The sequence below is a fragment of the Bos indicus genome, chromosome 21, assembly GCF_029378745.1.
Source record: "Bos indicus isolate NIAB-ARS_2022 breed Sahiwal x Tharparkar chromosome 21, NIAB-ARS_B.indTharparkar_mat_pri_1.0, whole genome shotgun sequence".
NCBI lineage: Eukaryota > Metazoa > Chordata > Mammalia > Artiodactyla > Bovidae > Bos > Bos indicus.
This window is the reverse complement of record NC_091780.1, coordinates 65,357,964-65,376,442: the sequence shown is the minus strand read 5'-3', so window position 1 is coordinate 65,376,442 and position 18,479 is coordinate 65,357,964. Positions and strand designations below refer to the sequence as shown.

At 53.2% G+C, this 18,479-nt stretch overlaps 1 protein-coding gene and 1 long non-coding RNA gene across 5 annotated transcripts in view; one reads left to right on the top strand and one right to left on the bottom strand.

Moving 5' to 3' along the window:
- The window catches only part of WDR25 (WD repeat domain 25), a 145,619-nt gene that overhangs the window by 95,239 nt on the left and 31,901 nt on the right, over nt 1-18,479 (bottom strand). The window lies entirely within an intron of this gene.
- Nucleotides 13,604-16,743, top strand: LOC139178257 (uncharacterized). The gene is made up of 3 exons (XR_011562707.1): nt 13,604-13,763; nt 14,472-14,627; nt 15,255-16,743. It is a non-coding gene; the product is annotated as an uncharacterized lncRNA (long non-coding RNA).

The following is an 18,479-nucleotide window of genomic DNA, read 5'->3' as shown; positions in this document are numbered from 1 at the left end:
GGTGCCTGCTAGGTAGGGGGCCCGAGGAGCGAGCCCCATCTGTGCAAACCCACACAGCCTGGTCCTCCCAGGACTGTCCTAAGCTCAGCAGGGCCCGGACCCCCTCACTGGCTCACCTACACAGGTCACCGGTCCCCTCGGCACCTCTGTGTCCTCACCTACCAGCGGGGATGGCAGCCCTCCAGGCTCGGCGGAAGCTGCCAGTGCAAGAAGCATTACGTGGGTCATAAGGACCATACAACTCTAACTACCTGTGCCGGGCATGATACATGCTGGTCACAAAACTGTCAAACTCCGTGCGCTCCCAGAGCTAATTACTCGAAAATAAGGTATTATGATTAGCAAGGACACCAAGAATTTGGGTTTCACAGAACATGGCCCCATTAGCATCCTCCTCCCACCTTGGCCAAACCTGGCGACTCTTCCACTTCTCCAAGAGGGTCAGGACGTCAGAGACTGGGGATCTGGGGGTGGCTCAGATGAAAGAGCGGAGGTGGCCCTCCCCTCCTGCCTCACACCTGACACTGGCCGATGGTCACGACATGCCCTCCTGCGAACACACACCACTCCCCGGGGCCTCACGGTCTTCAGGATTTGGCGAGAGCCTTTGGGCCCACCTAAGACCTGCAGGTTCACACGCAGTGAGTGCTCACTGAGCAGCCCCACCTTGTGTCGGGCAAGGTGCTAGGCCCATGGTAGACTGGATTGCATCCCCCAGACTCATATGTTGAAGCCTCAACCCCCAGGGTGGCTGTATTTGGAGAAAGGGCTTCTAAGGAAGTCAGTAAGACTAACTGGGGTTACGGATGTTGTTGGCAGTCCAGTGGTTAAAACTCTGAGGTCCCAATGCAGGGGGCACAGGTTCGATCCCTGGCAGGGGAATTAAGATCCCACACGCTGCATGGCATGGCCAAAAATAAAGGTTACTTGGGGTCCTAACAGTGGGGCTCCGACCTGATAGCATTTGTGTCCTCGTAAAAGACACGCGACAGCTTGCTTGCGCTCTTTCAAAGCAGCAGAAAGAGCCACGTGAGGATACAGCAGGAAGGCGGCCATCCATGTCCCAAGGGAAAACCTTCCCCAGACACCGACCCTCAGCATCTTGATCTTGGACTTCTAGTTTCCAGAACAGTGAGAAAAAAATTTCTGTTGTGTGAGCTACCCAGCCCGCAGGATTCTGTCACAGCAGCCCAAGCAGACTAAGACCTGGCATTTCACATACATCACTGGGTTGAATCCTTCATTTTCTTAGGCTCCGAGAAGCTGGATGTGTAGGACCGTGAAGGCCTCCCCCAGGCCACAGGGGCCTTGTTTATAAAAGGCATCTTGACAGATAAACAATGGATTCTCCTGCAAGAGGACAGGCTTGCATCTGAACCCCTCGAGCCCCTGAGACCTCGGGGGATGACTCCATCTCTTTCCTTCCACTCTGGGTTCCACTCACGTGCTGGCAGGTCGGTCTCCTGTGAGCCCCAAGCGATGGGAACATGCAAGGCCCCCTTCCTTCTGCTGTGCTACCCTGCCCCACACTTCCCTGGTCCCCAAGGAGAGCAGGAGCTGGTGACAAGCTGACAGTCAGAGTTCTAGAAGGTGGGAGGACAGAGTGGGGAGGCGGGGACAGGCCTGCCCTGCAGCCCAGATCAAAGCCTGAGGACAAAAAGTACAAAGTGCCAAACAGAAAAACGAAATGTCCTAAAGTTTCACAAACGAGTACCTGTGGCTTGGTAAGAAGTTTCCAGTGACAGCATCACTCGCTGATTCAGTAAGTGCAGGATCTGAAATGACCTAGGTGGAAGTGAAGCCGACGCGCTCTGGAAACCTCTATTAGATGGCTCAGAGTGGCCCGGGGGAGCGCGATGGCTCGGGTGCCAGAGACGCGAGAGAAAGCTCGATAGTACTACTTCGTGAAAGGCGAGAAGAGAAACAAACCAATATCATGAAATAAATACACATGAGATTTTAAATGTAAATGTGCAGCTAAATTAAACTTACAAAGTAGAATAAAAACTAAGGTGCAGTACTTTTGAAAGGGGTATTGGATTGAAAAAGAAAAAAATACACGCACACCCACTGGATTCAAGAGAAGTGAGGGGGCTACTCCTGGGGGCAGCTGCAGGCCCGGCGCTGCACAGGAAGCAGCCACGGGGAGGGGTCTGCCCACCGGGAGGGGCACAGGACCAAGGGCTCAGAGGGCAGGCACCCTCCTTGGTGAGGGGATGGAACCCAGAGGGGCCGGTGAGGACTCCACGCTGGCCACCCCCCACCATGCCGGAGCCTGGTGGTCCCGGCCTCCTGTCCCTGGACCCTACCACCCAGGCCACCCTTGCCGTCTGTCTGGGGGGCCTAGCTGGCGTCCAGGGTCCCACAGCACAGCCTCCAATCTCATGGCAGGGGCACACATTAGGGGTTTCCTCAGGAGGGAGACGTGGCCTTGGGAGGCACGCCCCAGGGAGCCAGGCTGGGGGAGGAACGGGAGCCACCTCCCACCCAGGTCAGGGGGGAGGGGGGTGGGGCCAGGGGTCAGCAGAGTCCCCACAAGCGCTGGCTGCCCATCGGGGCAAGGAAGCCCACTCCTGCCCACAGGCCCCACCTTGCTGCCTGCTCAGCGCCCTCTCCTCCCTGGAGAAGCAGCAGGAAGGAGCCCTGGACCCGGAATCAGGAGGCCAGGGCCGCAGCCCCTGCCCCTGCCCTCAGGGTCCCGCCAGGCGGGCAGGGAGAGGAGGCTGGTCCCAGGGCCTAACAGCAGCCCCACCCGCCCGCCCACCCGGCACTCTTGCCAGGAGTCATTTTTCTCTCCAGCGGCCACAGCCCCGACACCCCTGAACTTGTCCTCAGAAACAGGCTATTTTTCCCTCGGTGGTGAAGGATGTCAAGTGATAGGGCCAGTTTAATAAAGGAAGTGATGACTGGGACCCAATGCGCATCCTTCACCCTCACGCCATCTCCAGCTCCTGCCTCGCGACCCCCGCTTGCACGCTGACAGCTGCCAGCCGTCACCTGGGGCACCGGGGGTGGCTCCTCAACACTGACAAGGCGCCTACTGCGCGGTGCCCACCGTGCGCACCCGGGGACGCCACCGTGAGCCGGGCCCGCGCCCCTGCCCCGTGGTTAACCAAGGGGGCACGCTGGGAGGGGGCGCCCCTCCCAGTAGGAAGTGGGGGGGTCCTGGGGAATTACTCCGTGAAGCCACTCAGGGGAAGAGGGAGGCCCGGAGGCACTGGGGGCACCGGGGGCAATCAGGACTCTCTTCCAAAGACAGACAGGAGCCTCTGCAGGGTTTGAAGCAAGACTCGAGTCATTGAGGACCTGGGAGCCCCTCTGTCCACAAGTTCAGTAGCTGCCGTGGAGAAGCGGGGCCCAGCTGGCAGGGGAGGCTACTCTGGGGGCAGGGCGCACCCCTCCAATCCTACATGTGTGACTGCCCAGCCCCATGCCTGGCACCCAGCAGGTCCCAGTAACTTGAGTGTGGACGACAGACGTGTGGACCAGGCTGACCCCCAGACGGCTGGGGCTCAGGCGACCACCTCTAGGATGGGCTTTGGGGAACACATCCTAGCGTGTGGGATGTGCACATGAGGAAGGCTGCCCACTTAGGGAGGTTGTGGGATGAGAACCGCTAGGGAACTCACTATGACACCACCTCCTAATCCCGCGCAGACTCCACACGCGGCGCTTGACAAACGCTGCCTGGGTGCACGCCGACGCCTGAGGACTTCATTGGCTTCTGACAGCTCCACACACCCGCCTGAAATATCGCGCCAGAGCGCCATTGTCTAAGATTCATGCTTTCTTCAGAGAACTTGGAGCACAAATTTATAACTTGTTGTCAAATAGATGCCCACTGTTCTCTGGAAGGCCAATCCCATTTGGGGAAAAATAGCCAATAACTCTTCTGAGTTGGAAGACCATTCTCAGGTTGATTTCCCCAAGCACGGGGAGAAGAAAGGCAAAGCAAAGTGTAATTGCAGAAACAATAACCCTATAGACATAACCCAATATCTTCCCCACACTGACTTTTCAATAATTTTGTGATGGATTCTCCCAGAAAGCTTAATTTGTACTTTTAACCACAAGAGTTAGTGGGCCAGAAAAAATTAATTCCCAACATTGGCTCACGGAGAGAGAAATAAAGGCCTGTCTATTAATTTTTTAAACCACCCCACGCAAAGCCCCGGAATGCGTACGCAAGGTGACACCGTGTGGAGAATAACCAGGGGCTGCTTTGTGCTGATACTGACCCACTTTGGGGTGGAAACGTCAGCCCAGGCCCCGGGCAGGCTCCAGGTCGAACCCTGGCCCCATTCAACAGCCCTGGGCTCGTGTTGAGGGTTCCTTCCCACCAGGCTGCACACTGGGCCCGAAAGGAAGCCGAAATTGTTTTAATTCTGCCCCGAGCTCATTACCGGCAAGAGCTTTAGTAAACAGTCTGCACATTTCAGCCAGGGAACACTGTTAGATTAACAAAGACCCCCGAAATGAAACCTGTCATTTTCGAGAAGTCTTTTTAAAACAAAAACCTGCCAAGGCCTTCATACAGCCTGCCGAGTACGCGTCAACACGGGTGATCTCAGCTTCACCAGCTTGTGACAGCGCTTCCTAATGGGTTTCAGAGAGGCGCGCCGGGCTGCCAGGGACGCTTACCGTGAAATGCACGAGTCGGGTTTCAGCCGGGGTACCGTTCCCCCATCAAGCCTCGAATCATCAACGCGAGCGGACAGAGAGGGTGGGGAGTTCTGGAATCTAGCCTATGTGGGTCCAAATCCTGGTCTCCCCAATTTTAGCTGTGCATCCTCCGGCAACACGTGTATATCCACCCAACTACCAAGCAGAGGGTGGGGGTCAGCCCCCAGGGGGTGCAGGCAGGAGGGGCAGGTGTGCGGGGCAAGGTGCTGCCTCACTGGGCCTCGGTTTCCCTCCCGGCACGATGGCATGAGTCAAACCTTGCTCTGCGTGACGGCGAGGTGCCTGGCAGACCTGGTCCCTCACAGGTGCACTCCAGGTGGTGACAGCGTCAGCTGCTACGGGGAGGAACCCGGGATCTGCCCAACCCCTAATCTCACAGGCTAGGGAACCAAGACCCAACCCCTAATCTCACAGACTAGGAAACGAGACCAACCCCTAATCTCACAGACTAGGGAACGAGACCAACCCCTAATCTCACGGGCTAGGGAACGAGATCCAACCCCTAATCTCACGGACTAGGGAACCGAGACCCAACCCCTAATCTCACGGACTAGAGAACGAGACCCAACCCCCAATCTCACAGACTAAGGAACAGACATCCAACCCCTAATCTCATGGACTAGGGAATAAGACCCAATCCCTAATCTCACGGACTAGGGAACCAACACCCAACCCCTAATCTCACAGATTAGGGGAGACTAGGGAACGAGACCAACCCCTAATCTCACGGGCTAGGGAACGAGATCCAACCCCTAATCTCATGGACTAGGGAACCGAGACCCAACCCCTAATTTCACGGACTAGAGAACAGACATCCAACCCCTAATCTCATGGACTAGGGAACGAGACCCAACCCCCAATCTCACGGACCAGAGAACAGACATCCAACCCCTAATCTCATGGACTAGGGAACCGAGACCCAACCCCTAATTTCACGGACTAGAGAACAGACATCCAATCCCTAATCTCATGGACTAGGGAATGAGACCCAACCCCTAATCTCACAGACTAGGGAACGAGACCCAACCCCCAATCTCACGGACTAGGGAACAGACATCCAACCCCTAATCTCATGGACTAGGGAACGAGACCCAACCCCCAATCTCACGGACCAGAGAACAGACATCCAACCCCTAATCTCATGGACTAGGGAATGAGACCCAACCCCTAATTTCACGGACTAGGGAACTGAGATCCAACCCCCAATCTCATGGACTAGGGAACAAGACCAACCCCTAATCTCACGGACTAGGGAATGAGACCCAACCCCCAATCTCATGGACCAGGGAACAGACATCCAACCCCTAATCTCATGGACTAGGGAACAGAGACCCAACCCCTAATCTCATGGACTAGGGAACAGACATCCAACCCCCAATCTCACGGACTAAGGAACAGAGACCCAACCCCCAATCTCACGGACTAGGGAACAGACATCCAACCCCTAATCTCATGGACCAGGAAACAGATATCCAACCCCTAATCTCACAGACTAGGGAACAGAGACCCAAACCCCAATCTCATGGACTAGGGAACAGATATCCAACCCCTAATCTCACAGACTAGGAAACAAGACCCAACCCCTAAACTCATGGACAAGGGAACAAGACCCCAGGTGGGAGGGCTATCCCAGAACCCAGGGTTTCAGGCTCCTGGGCACAGAATGGGGGTAGGGGGTAAGGGATGACTTTGAGACCCACAGGAGGTTGGGACCCCTGGCAAAGCATAGGCAAATCTCACATGGGTCATCAGATAAGGAAGCCCTGGCGTCAGTGGTAGGTCCCCAATAACTAAGGACACACCCCGCTGACGTTCCTTAAGCAAATGAGGTCTCAGTGTAATTAGGATCGTAGGCGCCTGTATTTGCTTCGGCGAGATGCAAACTGTTAGGCTGTGAACAAACCTGTCACGGAAACAGAGCTAAGGCCCTGCCCTTGTTAGACTTTCGCCGGCACCTAGAATGTGGTGTGAAAACTCCACGGGCTCTGAAACTCGGCTCCCCAGAAGTGGGGTGGTCGTGGGAGCGCCTGGGCCTGGGGGCTCCCACCCTGCCAGCCTAGGAGGCCTTGCCAAATAGCCTCGGATGACCCAGTGGCTCCACAAAGGTGCGAATGAACCACCCCAAAACCTCTTCCCCCTGAAAAAAACAGATAATGGATTCTTCATCTACACACACACACACACACACACACACACACACACACACACTTGGTCAGTACAGGGCGAGCCCAGGGAGACTGGCATTGACAGTCCGGGCTGGCCGCCCTGTTCTGGGAAATGACACCCATCAGTGACCTCCCTAGGACCAGCGTGGTGCTGGGCCAGGACAGGAGCCCCCCGGTGTTTCCTGTGGTGACCCATGCCCCCGCCGCAGGATCTGGATGACAAGGCACCAGTGACGTGGGAGGACACGCTGCGGGCACCCCATCTAGACGCTTCGGGCAGCGGCGTGCGCCATTCAGCAGGGGCCCTGTTGTGGACGCAGAGGCTGCGTCTGCAGGGGACCTGAGAGGCTCTCGGCACACAGGCGAGGTCTCGAGTCCAACACAGAGGCTCTGGTTCTGAACACAGATAAAAAGCAATGGAGAGTCCCTCAGGACAGAGATGGGGAAGACCACGTTCCCTGGCAAGCCGCTGACAGAGTGTTTAGCCAGAACTTGATCAAATTAAAAAGTAGCCAAAAGTTTGCTTTTCAAGGAAGGCTTAGGAATTCATTTTAAAACCTGTGATTCAGACGTGGCTGTTTTTCCAGACGTTCTTGAGAGAAGCCGGTAGGTTGGATTGATCATTACAATAATTGAACATTCGGAATTACTTGGTTCCGTGAGTAGCTGCTGAATGCTCCCAGGTGTCAGGCTTTCTGGAGGTGACAGATGCCTTCTGCAACCTCACAGAGCCTTTAAGCAAGGCATGATTGAGGGGTGGGGTACCAGGCAGCCTGGGGAGGACCCCAACCCAGCCTGGGGGTCCCAGTGAGTCTTCCAACCCAGCCCGGGGGTCCCGGTAAGCCTCCTAACCTGGGGCCTGCCGACTCTGACAGCGCCCAGTCCCGGGAGGCCTTCTCCCCGGAAGCTTCCCCCACACTCTGTTCTAGCAGGAGACGAGGGTGGCGGGGGGAAACAGTACCAGAAGTAATTAAATGACCGAGGAGACAGCAAGACTCGAAGACAGACACGTACTGGCATCATTTCTTATTACTATTATTGTGATAACACATAGCAAGAACAGGACTCCCAGACAAGGAGAAAGCAAGCTTCGGGGCATTTTTAAATTGGGCAAATTATAGAGAGGTGAGAGATTAAATGAAAATCCATCACATTACAAATACAGCCTGCAGTTACTGAAATCATATTTTTTTCATAAGTGAGTCATACCAATAATAACTCCAAGGTCTTCATAATAGTTTGCAATAAACTCTGTGGGATACTCACCACTTCCCTTTTGAAAAACTGACATCATAAGCCAAAAAAAATAACACTTTGGCGTTTCTGTCTTCTTTAGGGCAACCAGCTGGGGAGCGGAATACGACACTCCCCAGGGGGCAGCGTGGGGCTCGGCCTCACCCCTGAACAGGCAGATTAAAACCACCAGATCCTATTTCACACCCACCAGAGGGGCAAGAATCAAAATCCCCAGCACCAAGGGCTGGAGAGGGTGTGAAGAAATGGAATTCTCAAGTACTGTGGTGGTGTCAGGAGAACAAACACCCAGGTCAGCAGACCGGCAACATCGGGGTGGCTTAAAGGGAACGCATGCCAAGGAGTGTCAGTCCACCAGGAGGGGCCCAAGAACCTCACCCAGGGGTGCACAGGAAGAACAGCTAAGGCCGTTGGTTTTAAAACAGCTCTAAACACTGGGACATTTGTCCCATTAAAAGTGAAAGTGTTAGTTGCTCAGTCATGTCCAGCTCTTTGCGACCCCATGGACTGTAGCCCATCAGGCTCCTCTGTCCATGGGATTTCCCAGGCAAGAATACTGGAGTGGGTTGCCATTTCCTTCTCTAGGGGGATCTTCCCAACCCAGGTATTGAACTTGGGTCTCCTACATTGCACCAGCTTCCCTGTGCCCAGAAGGTAAAGAGTGTGCCCACAGTGTGGGAGACCCGGGTTCGATTCCTGGGTCGGAAAGATCCCCTGGAGAAGGAAATGGCAACCTACTCCAGTATTCTTGCCTGGGAAATCCCGTGGATGGAGAAGCCTGGAGGGCTACAGCCCATGGAGGCCCAAAGAGTTGGACACGACTGAAGCAACTTCACTTTCACTTTCTTTCACTCCTGCATTGCACGCAAATTCTGTACCATCTGAGCTATCTGGGATGCCCCATAAAAGAGGGAGCCTGATCCCCCTGAACAGGAGCCAGTCCTGGTGACTCGCTTCTGGTGAACAGAAGGCAGCAAACAGCAGACAGCAAACTGTCTGATTTCCGAGGCAAAGTCATAAAAGCCACCCAGTTCTGGCCTGGCTCTTTCACGCACAGACCCAGATGCCACGTTGCGAGGAAGCCAAGACCACCTGGGGTGGTCACGCGTGGTGCTCCAGGGGACGGTACATCAGGGGCCCACCAGGGCAGCCAGGGGTCACCCTCGGGCGCACGAGTGAACAGCTCTCAGAGGGCATCATCCCACACGATGCCCAGCAGAGGAGAGAGGAGCTCTCCCTAGTGAGCCTGGCCCAAAGTACAGATTCATAAGCAAAATGAATGTGACTGTTTTAAGGCTACTAAGTTTGGAGGTGCTTTGTTACACGGGAGTGGACAACTGAAACAGGTTCACTGAAATACTATTTGCCGAGAGATAAAAAGTGAAAACTTTCCATGGGTAGGGAAAATGAAAAAACAAACTCTAGTTTATTCCACCTGGTGGAATACGACACAGCAGTTAAAAGGGAATAATCTAGAGAAACACACAGATGTGCGTGTGTGTGTCTCTCTGTGTGTGCGTGTGTATGGAAAAACTGCAAAAACATCACATTTAATGCTTCACAAATCACAAAAGGATCAAGAGTGTGGTCATAGTTCTCTAAGTTTTTAAAGCACAAAGCCGATACTCCATACTGCTTACAGACAAGCACGTGTAGTAAGGCTGGAGAGGGAGGCAGGGCTCCGGCTACGTCAGTGATTTTTGTTATTGTTGTTTAGTCACTCAGTTGTGTCTGACTCTTTGCTGTAGCCTCCAGGCTCCTCTGTCCATGGGATCTCCCAGGCAAGAATACTGCAGTGGGTTGCCATTTCCTTCTCCATGGGATCTTCCTGACCCAGGGATCGAACCTGTGCCTCTTGCATTGGCAGACAGATTCTTTATCACTGAACCACAGGGAAGCCCTCAGTAATAATTCACTCTTTACAAAATAAAAAGAGGGACCCAACACAAACACGGTAAAATGTCAGTAACAGTTAAACCTGGTTGGGGGTGGGGGGGCGGTCCATTGGGATCTTTTATTATCTTTAATTTTCTGGAGGGTGGAATGGGTCACAAACTGCTCATTTCTATGCTTGGCCTGGCTTACCTGGTGATAACCGGGTGATGGCCTCTCTGCCTGATTCCTCCCCTCTCCCGGGAGCTCCCTGAGGCAAGGCCTGTGCTCGAGATCACCCACTGCACACAGCGGGTGCTCAACAGACTCCCCTTTGCCGGATCAACCGGAGGAACCAACAGGCCCCAGAAGGCGTGCAGCCTGCCCCTGGTGCTTGGGAGCCAAGCAGAGAGCAAAGGAGACCTGCTCCCCCAAGGGACCCAGCAGGCCTCGAAACACGGGATGCAAGACCAGCCCACCAAACAGGAAGACGAGCCCTTCCCCAGGCCTGAGGCGCTCGGCGCCCCCTCCTCCGCCTGGACACTGTGAAGATTTCAGCTGTGGCCAAACGGTATGCCACCAACACACAGGCAGCCGCAAAGGCGAGACATGCAGGAAACAGCAGCAAACGTCTCGTTATAATAACAGCCCAAACACAGGAGACGGTCTGTGGAGCAGAAGCGGGCGGAAATCAAAGGCCCCTCCAGGGGAAGCGGCGGGCAAGGCTGCAGCCAGGCCCGCAGGAAGCTGCCACGTGGGAAAACTGAGCGGAGGATGAGGGACGGGGGTGTGGACGGAGGCCAGGCCACCGAGGACCGAGGGCAGAAGAGAGCAGGGGGCGTCTCCAGGGAACCAGCCGGGGACCCCCCTCGAACACCCTGTCCCGAGTCACACATCTTCACCAGGGGGCTTCCTGTGACTTGAAGTCCAGGGCGCTCCTAGTTGACACGGTGCGAACTCCAAGTAAGGGGATGGCCGGTCATCTTTATTTTCCTTTTCTTCCCTTTTCCTATTTTCCAAATTTGGCTCGGATGGTAAAGAATCTGCTTGCAACACAGGAGACCCGGGTTCAATCCCTGGGTCAGGAAGATCCCCTGGAGAAGAGAATGGCAACCCACTTCAGTATGTTTGCCTGGAGAATCCCATGGACAGAGGAGCCTGGTGGGCTATAGTTCGTGGGGTTGCAAAGAGTCGGACACGACTGAGTGACTCACACACACACACACGACACATTACCATCATAGGAAAACGTTTATGTTTTTCTCTAAGTTGATCTGAGTCTTGGCTAGTAATGCCAGCCCTAGGAATCAAGCCTAAGGAAATAACTACACAGAAGCTAAATATTATGCACACAAAGATGATCACTGCAGCCGCGCCTATAAAAAAACAATAAAAACCCACTGGAACAAACCCCAATGCTCAGCAACAGGGACACAATCTAGTAAGTCGTGGTACAACAACATGAAAGAGGATGACTGTTTTGAAGGCTATAAAAATAGGGAGAGACATTAAGCTTTAGGAACAGGATCCAAATTGATATATGAATAATGCCTACAGAACTGCAGCAGAATCTGTTCACAGGGGAAAGGGAAAACACAAAACTCAGGTTATCTGCTGTGGGCAGTGACGGCCAAGGCAGCAGAAGGAGGTGAGAAGGGGAATGGCCAGGGCCTGACGCCGTTAAGTGGGGTGCACAGGGGCGGAGGGGAGGGTGTGGAGGTAGGAACAGCCGGCTGGCCCAGAAGGTGGCAGCCCCGGGCCACCAGGGGCCATCAGAGGTCCAGATGACAGAGCCAGGTGAGGGAGGCTCTCGTGGAACTCGGTGGGTGCTGCCCCCCTGCCCAGGGACATCCTCACAGAACCCCAGGGCACAGGGCCATCTGATATGAAGAGCCCAGGAGGAAGTTCAGGGCAAAGGCTCGTGTACTTGAAATTCTTCAGCAAAGAAAGTTTCCCCCTAACTTCAGACGTGCACGTTCCCTGAGAACTGAGTGCAGGAAGAATTTCTGAGCGTTGACCTCCCTGGCTCCAGACACAAGGCCTCGTCCTCAGACGTGACCCGGTTTGCCTTGGCATGCCAAATTAGATGGGGGTCTTCACCTCTTTACCTGAGATCTCCTTCAGCTATTTAAAAAAAAAAAAAAACACTCGATGTCAGGGTCTGAAATGACGTGCTCACAATTATAATTATTATATTCATGTGGATGACTGTAAAACTCTACCTCGGCTTGCTAAATGAAAACACCAGGCTGCAAAACCTTCTCAAAGAAATTAAAACTGTTAATGTGTTAAAGACTATTACAGCCCCAAAGACATTGCCATAGAATTCTCCCCCCCATTTCAACAAGGCAAGATGCTGGACTATATTGGAAACCTCTGTGAATTGCCTAATTATAGTTAATAAGGTCATCATCTTCCCATGAAATAGCCTTTTCTGTTTTCCAACAGAGCTTTCGACAATTCTAAAGACTGTTTCATTTGAAGGCTCCCTGAGAAGGCGAACACATTACAGGGCAGACGGCGGGGAGAAGCAGGCGAGAGGCGAGGCCCCGGGAGGTCAGAGAGGGCACCCCCATGGAGAGGGGAACACAGCTATCCTGCAGCTCAGCCTTCCAGGGCCGGCGTCGCACGCGAGAAACAGGGGCTAGGGGATGGCATTCACCAGAGCTGTGGGCGTGGGGACCGCTCCCCGGGCAGTGTGGTGACCCCAGGGCTGTCCAGGAACACCCCCCCACCCCGCCTCGGCACATGCCTGCCCTTGACGCTCGTGGCTCAGACGATGGCACCGTTGCTCAAAGCTGTCCTTTTTAATAGATGCAGCGAAGTGGCAAAGTGAGTGCAGAGCTGTCCCCGTGTGCATAATGCGCAAACTCACGGGCAGTGAGGAGGTCAGTGATGACTTTCGTGCCAACCTAAAAGTAACACGCGCGGAGTTTAAGTGTCCCGGCCCGGCGTGGGAGAAGGTCACCGTGACAGGGATAACGGAAGGTGGACAGCAGGGGCCAGGAAACAGCTCAGGGTCACTCCTGCGGCGGCCGGGGGGATGTCAGGTGGAAAAAGCGACGGCGGCTCGCTGTCTGCCGCTCAGACAGACGCGGCAGCCTCAAGGTAAGGCTCGCGCTCCTGCCTGGCCCGGCAGGGCGGCCGGCGCGAGGCTCGGTCTCTAGCGCCCCTGCCGGCGAGCCGAGGGACTTCACGGCGCTCCCCGCGGCGGGAGCGAGATGCTCGCCGCCGCCCGGGGAGGGGGCAGGGCCGGGGCTCGGGCCTGCAGGAGCCGCAGCACAGGAGCCGCTCATCCAGGTGGGTAGGAAAGAGCCTGGCTCCAAATCTGGCTCCATCTCCGCGGACCTGAGGTCCTCTGCCTCCCCAACTCGCTGGGTGACGGGAGACTGAGGACCTTAAAGCCCCCAGGGTGCTAAGTGTCCTGCTAAGGCGCCCCTGGCTCGGCTGGTGTGGGCACGGGCCAGGCCCGAGAGATGCCCACAGGTACCCGGTCACACCCCTGCTCAACACAGTCAGTTTTCCTACACAGCTGGACACACAATGACCATAAAACCCAAGGTTCCACCCCTAGATATTTACTTCAGAGTCATGAGAACAAATCACCACACACGAACGTTCATAAAAGTACGATCTCTTAACAGCTCCAGGCTGGAAACAAACCAAATGTCCCTCAACAGAAGAACAAGATAAAGACACTGTGCATATTCATGTCTTGGAATACTACTCAGCAATAAAAAGGAAGGTGCTACTGACAACACATAGCAACGTGGACGAACTTCAAAAACAGTACGTTGAGAGAAGCCAGACACAGAGATTACATGCTGCATAATTCCATTTATGAGAAATTCTAGAACAGGCAAAACTAGTCTATAATGACAAAGCAGATCAGTGGTTGCCTGGGGCTGGGGTTGGAAGGAAAAGGTGGACTGATAAAGGACACTTGGAACTTTCTGGGTGGTGGAGGCCTTCTGTATCTTGATGGTGGGGGAGGGTGGTTGATTGGAGGCACAAACTTGTCAAAACTCACCCAACGGCACACTTAAAATGGGTGTGCTTCACGACATGTAAATTGCACCCTGTGATTCATGGGGTCGCAAAGAGTCGGACACAACTGAGCGACTGAACTGAACTGAACTGAAAATGAATTTATTTTTTTTTTCAACTTAAAACCTTTCAACTTCATTATGAATAAAATCCTAAGGCCCCATCAGGTCCTTGGAGGCCCCCCATAATCTGGCCCCTTCCTGAATCGCCAGCCTCAACTCAAGCCACTCTCCCAGCTGCTAACATTCCAGATCTAAGGCAAACCAGCGGGACCTCCCTCGTTTCCCAGGGAGAAGACTAAAAGCAAAACAAAAAGGTTAGAGGCCATCGTGAACATACAGACTTGTAGAGATATTGGGGAAATGATCAAACATCTGTATTTATCTTTAATTTAACACACATGCATATTTAGAAATACTGTATTCTTCTACTGCCATTCCTTTTTCCTAGGCATCCTCAACATCAGTGGCTTCCCCACTATAGAGACAGAGGCGTTTCTACACGTGTCCAAGCAGGGAGCCCAGTGGTTACTAAGCCCTGAGGACAGGGAACGGCCTTGAGCATTTGTATCAAACATCTCATTTAACCTTCACGAAACCACCAGAGGTAAGTACCACTACAGTTCCCAAACTCCGCACCAAGGCACCTCTGGGCACCTCGCAGCGGTGTCAAGAGAGATTTTAACTTTCTAAAAGAAACACAGTACTATCTGTTAACACCATGCAGACTGCAAGCTGAGATAGATACCCATTTCAATGTTAGATCATTCTGCATTTTCTGTATTCCATGATGTCATATCTAGGTAAAGCTGGGTTTTCAGGGGTTCTGTGATGAAAAGCAAGTATCACATGAAGATTTGGAAAAGGAAATGACAACCCACTCCAGTATTCTTGCCTGGAAAATCCCACGGACAGAGGAGCCCGGTGGGCTACAGTCCACCGGGTTGCCAAGAGTCCGACGCAAGTTAGCAGCTGAGCACACACGTGAAGTTCGATGCGGGACAGGAAATGAGGATGGCAGTGCCCGGGCTTCCTCTAACAAGCTGGAGAGCTTGTGCGTGCCTGACAGGTGCCAAGCTGTTAGGGTACACACACTACGTTGTCTGGCCCGAACTCCTTAGTAAATAGCACCACGGAGGGGCTTCCTCTGGCCTAGAGAAACATGAGCGATGTCAGTGTTGGCACTAACGCTGTTGGAAACTGACACCCTCTGTGCCATTTTCTCTGTTTACAGGTGAAGAAACTGAGGCATCAAGCAACTGCTCACCCAGCATCACAAGCTGAGAAGCTGCAGCTGAGGACCAGCGTAAAGTAACATGGCCTTCATAAATGCCTTGAGCGCTGACTGACTTGCCAGGGACTCGTGTGTGTGTGTGATGGGCAGATGGTTACAAATTACGTGGTAGACAAAATACCAAAAGAGCTGCTTAAACTTTGTGCTCCAAAATGAAGAGTGTTCTATCATTTAAGAACCCTGACAGACTTGACTGTAATTGAAACGCCTACTTCTCTGAGGACAACCTGGGGCCCAACCCAACCTCTCGTTCCCCTTCCTGCCACACCGATCCCCCTCCCCACCACCAAGCCCAGCCCTCCACGCCTATAGCCTGCTCTGCGCCTCGGTCCTCAGTCCTGGGTCCTTCCCTCACATCTCCAATCTCAGCCTGCACGTCGTCTCTTTATGGTTCTCCCCTTGTTGTTGTTCAGTCGCTCAATCCTATCCAACTCTTTGTGACCCCGTAGACTGCAGCCCGCCAGGATTCCCTGTCCCTCGCTATCTCCCAGGGTTTGCTCAAACTCATGTCCATCCAACCATCTCATTCTCTGTCACCCCCTTCTCCTCCTGCCCTCCATCTTTCCCAGCAACAGGGTCTTTTCCAATGAGTTGGCTCTTCACGTCAGGTGGCCAAAGAATTGGAGCTTCAGCTTCAGCATCAGTCCTTCCAATGAATATTCAGGGTTGATTTCCTTTAGGATGGACTGGTTTGATCTCCTTCCTGTCCAAGGGACTCTCAAGAGTCTTGTCCAGCACCACAGCTCAAAAGCATCAGTTCTTCAGCTCTCAGCCTTCTTTATGGTCCAACTCTCACATCCGTACCCACAGGCCATGTTTCTCTATTTCCCAGTAAATAGCACTTCACTACATATAATGACCTTGTTAATGAATGAATTTATTAGGCTGTGAGCTAGGCAGGGCAGCCCTGGCATGAGGTCTGCCCCCCTGCAGGCCCTTGGTGGGCAGTGGCTACCTCTACCAATGGCTGTCTCCCCTGGGCCTGCAGGGTCAGGAGCTGGGCCTCGGCAGCGCGGCGTGGTGGAGGCCGCGTGTGTGGCCTCCAGTCTCCCCTGGGAGGCCTGTGGCATCTCCAACTCCAAGAAACAGTTCCCAGAGAGCTCCCGAAGCCAGGGGTTGGTTGTCCCACGTGTGATGGAGGTGGCCCTTTTCCTGATCCCAGTGGCTGCCATCCTCAGAATCCTCAGAAAAACAGAGCTTTAATTCTCTCCTTCTGGAAGCCCAGAAGGGCTCTGACCTGGAGTCTTCTTATATTGAAACACTTCTTTTCTAAAATAGTAAACTTTTTTTCGGCTACTTGCAAACAATTAAAATCGAAAGCAATCCATGGGGAGATAGAAGAAGGGGTGGGTAATTATTATCAACAAAACCAATGAGAGGAAGCGAATGTATTGGGCCACAAACCTAATAAAGTAAGTGGAGAATCTGGCGCGGCTCTGCGGGAAGCAAATTACTCTTCGGCGTCTTCACAGACAAATACACGGGAGAGGCAATTTATTAACTTTCGCCATGTTGGCCTCAACATTAACCTGTATCCCTAAAGTACTTAACTCTTACCCGGCAAACGGCTTCCTTCACTTGCATTAGGACACGCAGGGCCAATGTAGGCTTGCTATTCACAGCTTCAAATTCAATTTAAAGGGATCCCTGTTCCAATTTCCTGTAGAAAGTTACTCCGTGTTCTAATACATCAGTGTCAGGAAACACGGCCTTTACTTAATTTCTTCTCATTATTCATACAACCAGGGATCACCCGAAGCAATTTCTCCTCCTTTGTGGGCCTAACGGCAATGATGGGGCTTTTACTTTACATCTTTTCAAGCGCCAGCTGCTCCGAGGTCTCCCCTGCCTTCCACAGAGACCCTTGCTATGCCTCCTAAGGGGGGGCGGGTCTCTGCGTGGCGACAGAGCTTACGACAACGACATTCAAGCCTGCCAACATCTGTGATTCATATTCTAAAAGGCAGTGCGGAGTCACAAACCACGGAGACGAGCCCCAAGCCCCCATGGCCCATTAGGCCAGACACATCTCCCCCCGGGCTCAAACGGCGTGCTCGTGAAACGACAGGCTGGACCCAGATCACTGAGCCCCCAGCCTGATAAGTCACAGAGCCATTTGCTCCAAGGCAGCCATGTGAGGAAGCCCAGTCATGAGACAGATAATGCAGAGCTATGGGGTGGGGCAGGGGGAGAAGGTGCTGGAGCCCCCCAGCTCACCCTCCCTGGAGGGAGCCCCCCAAATTTCCACGAAGCCCTTGGAGCTCCCCCCACCCAGCCAAAGCACAGGTTGCAAACCAACGATCTGAGTTATCTCAACAGGCCCCTCTAAGAAAATAATTCTAGTGCTCTGAATTTCCTTTGCACAAGCAAAACGCTCTTAATAAGACTGTAATGGAAAAATAATTCATGCATTTTATTTCCTATTTAATGCATTTATGTGTTTTCTACGATAAGCATACATTATTTTAATAATCAGAAGAAAACAAACATTATTAAAAAGACAATAATTCACATGGCTTTAAAAAAAAAAAGCAAAAGAAAACACCCGAGGCACAGAGGAGACAAGCAGGGAAGGTTTTGTACTCTTCCAGCGTCATCTGCCAGCGTTAACGGCTAATTGCTCTCGTCCCTTCAGAGCAGCAAAATACCACGGTGTCTAGAAAGGTCTGATGAGTCACCCAGCAGCTCTGCGGCTCTGCTGCGTCACCGAGCCCTGTGCAGGCTGCGTAAACACTCATCACCCCGGCTGCCTTCGGCTTCAGAGACTGGGGGCGGGGGGCGAAGGGGGTGGGCACCGGAAGGAGCAGATTCAGCACTGGGGGTGGGGGCTCTGTGGAATCTTCCAGAGAGATCTTGACCTCCCCACACCTCGGATTTCTTCATCCCTAACAGCCACCACACAGGGCCAGGCAATATTGGAACTCAATATATGTATAAGTGGGTTTTCAGTAAATGCAGGCATTTTTAAGCCCCTAAATTTTAATTACATTTATACTGAAATCTTGGGAGTCTACAATAAAGGAATGGGTAAAGCTATCTGAGGTTGGGGTTGACAGAACCCTCCCCTATCTGTTCCATCTTAATGGTCTAATTGATCACGGAGTCTCAGAAGGGGTCTCTGCAGGGGGTCTTCCCTCAACTCCACACGCAGCAGTAAACAAACCC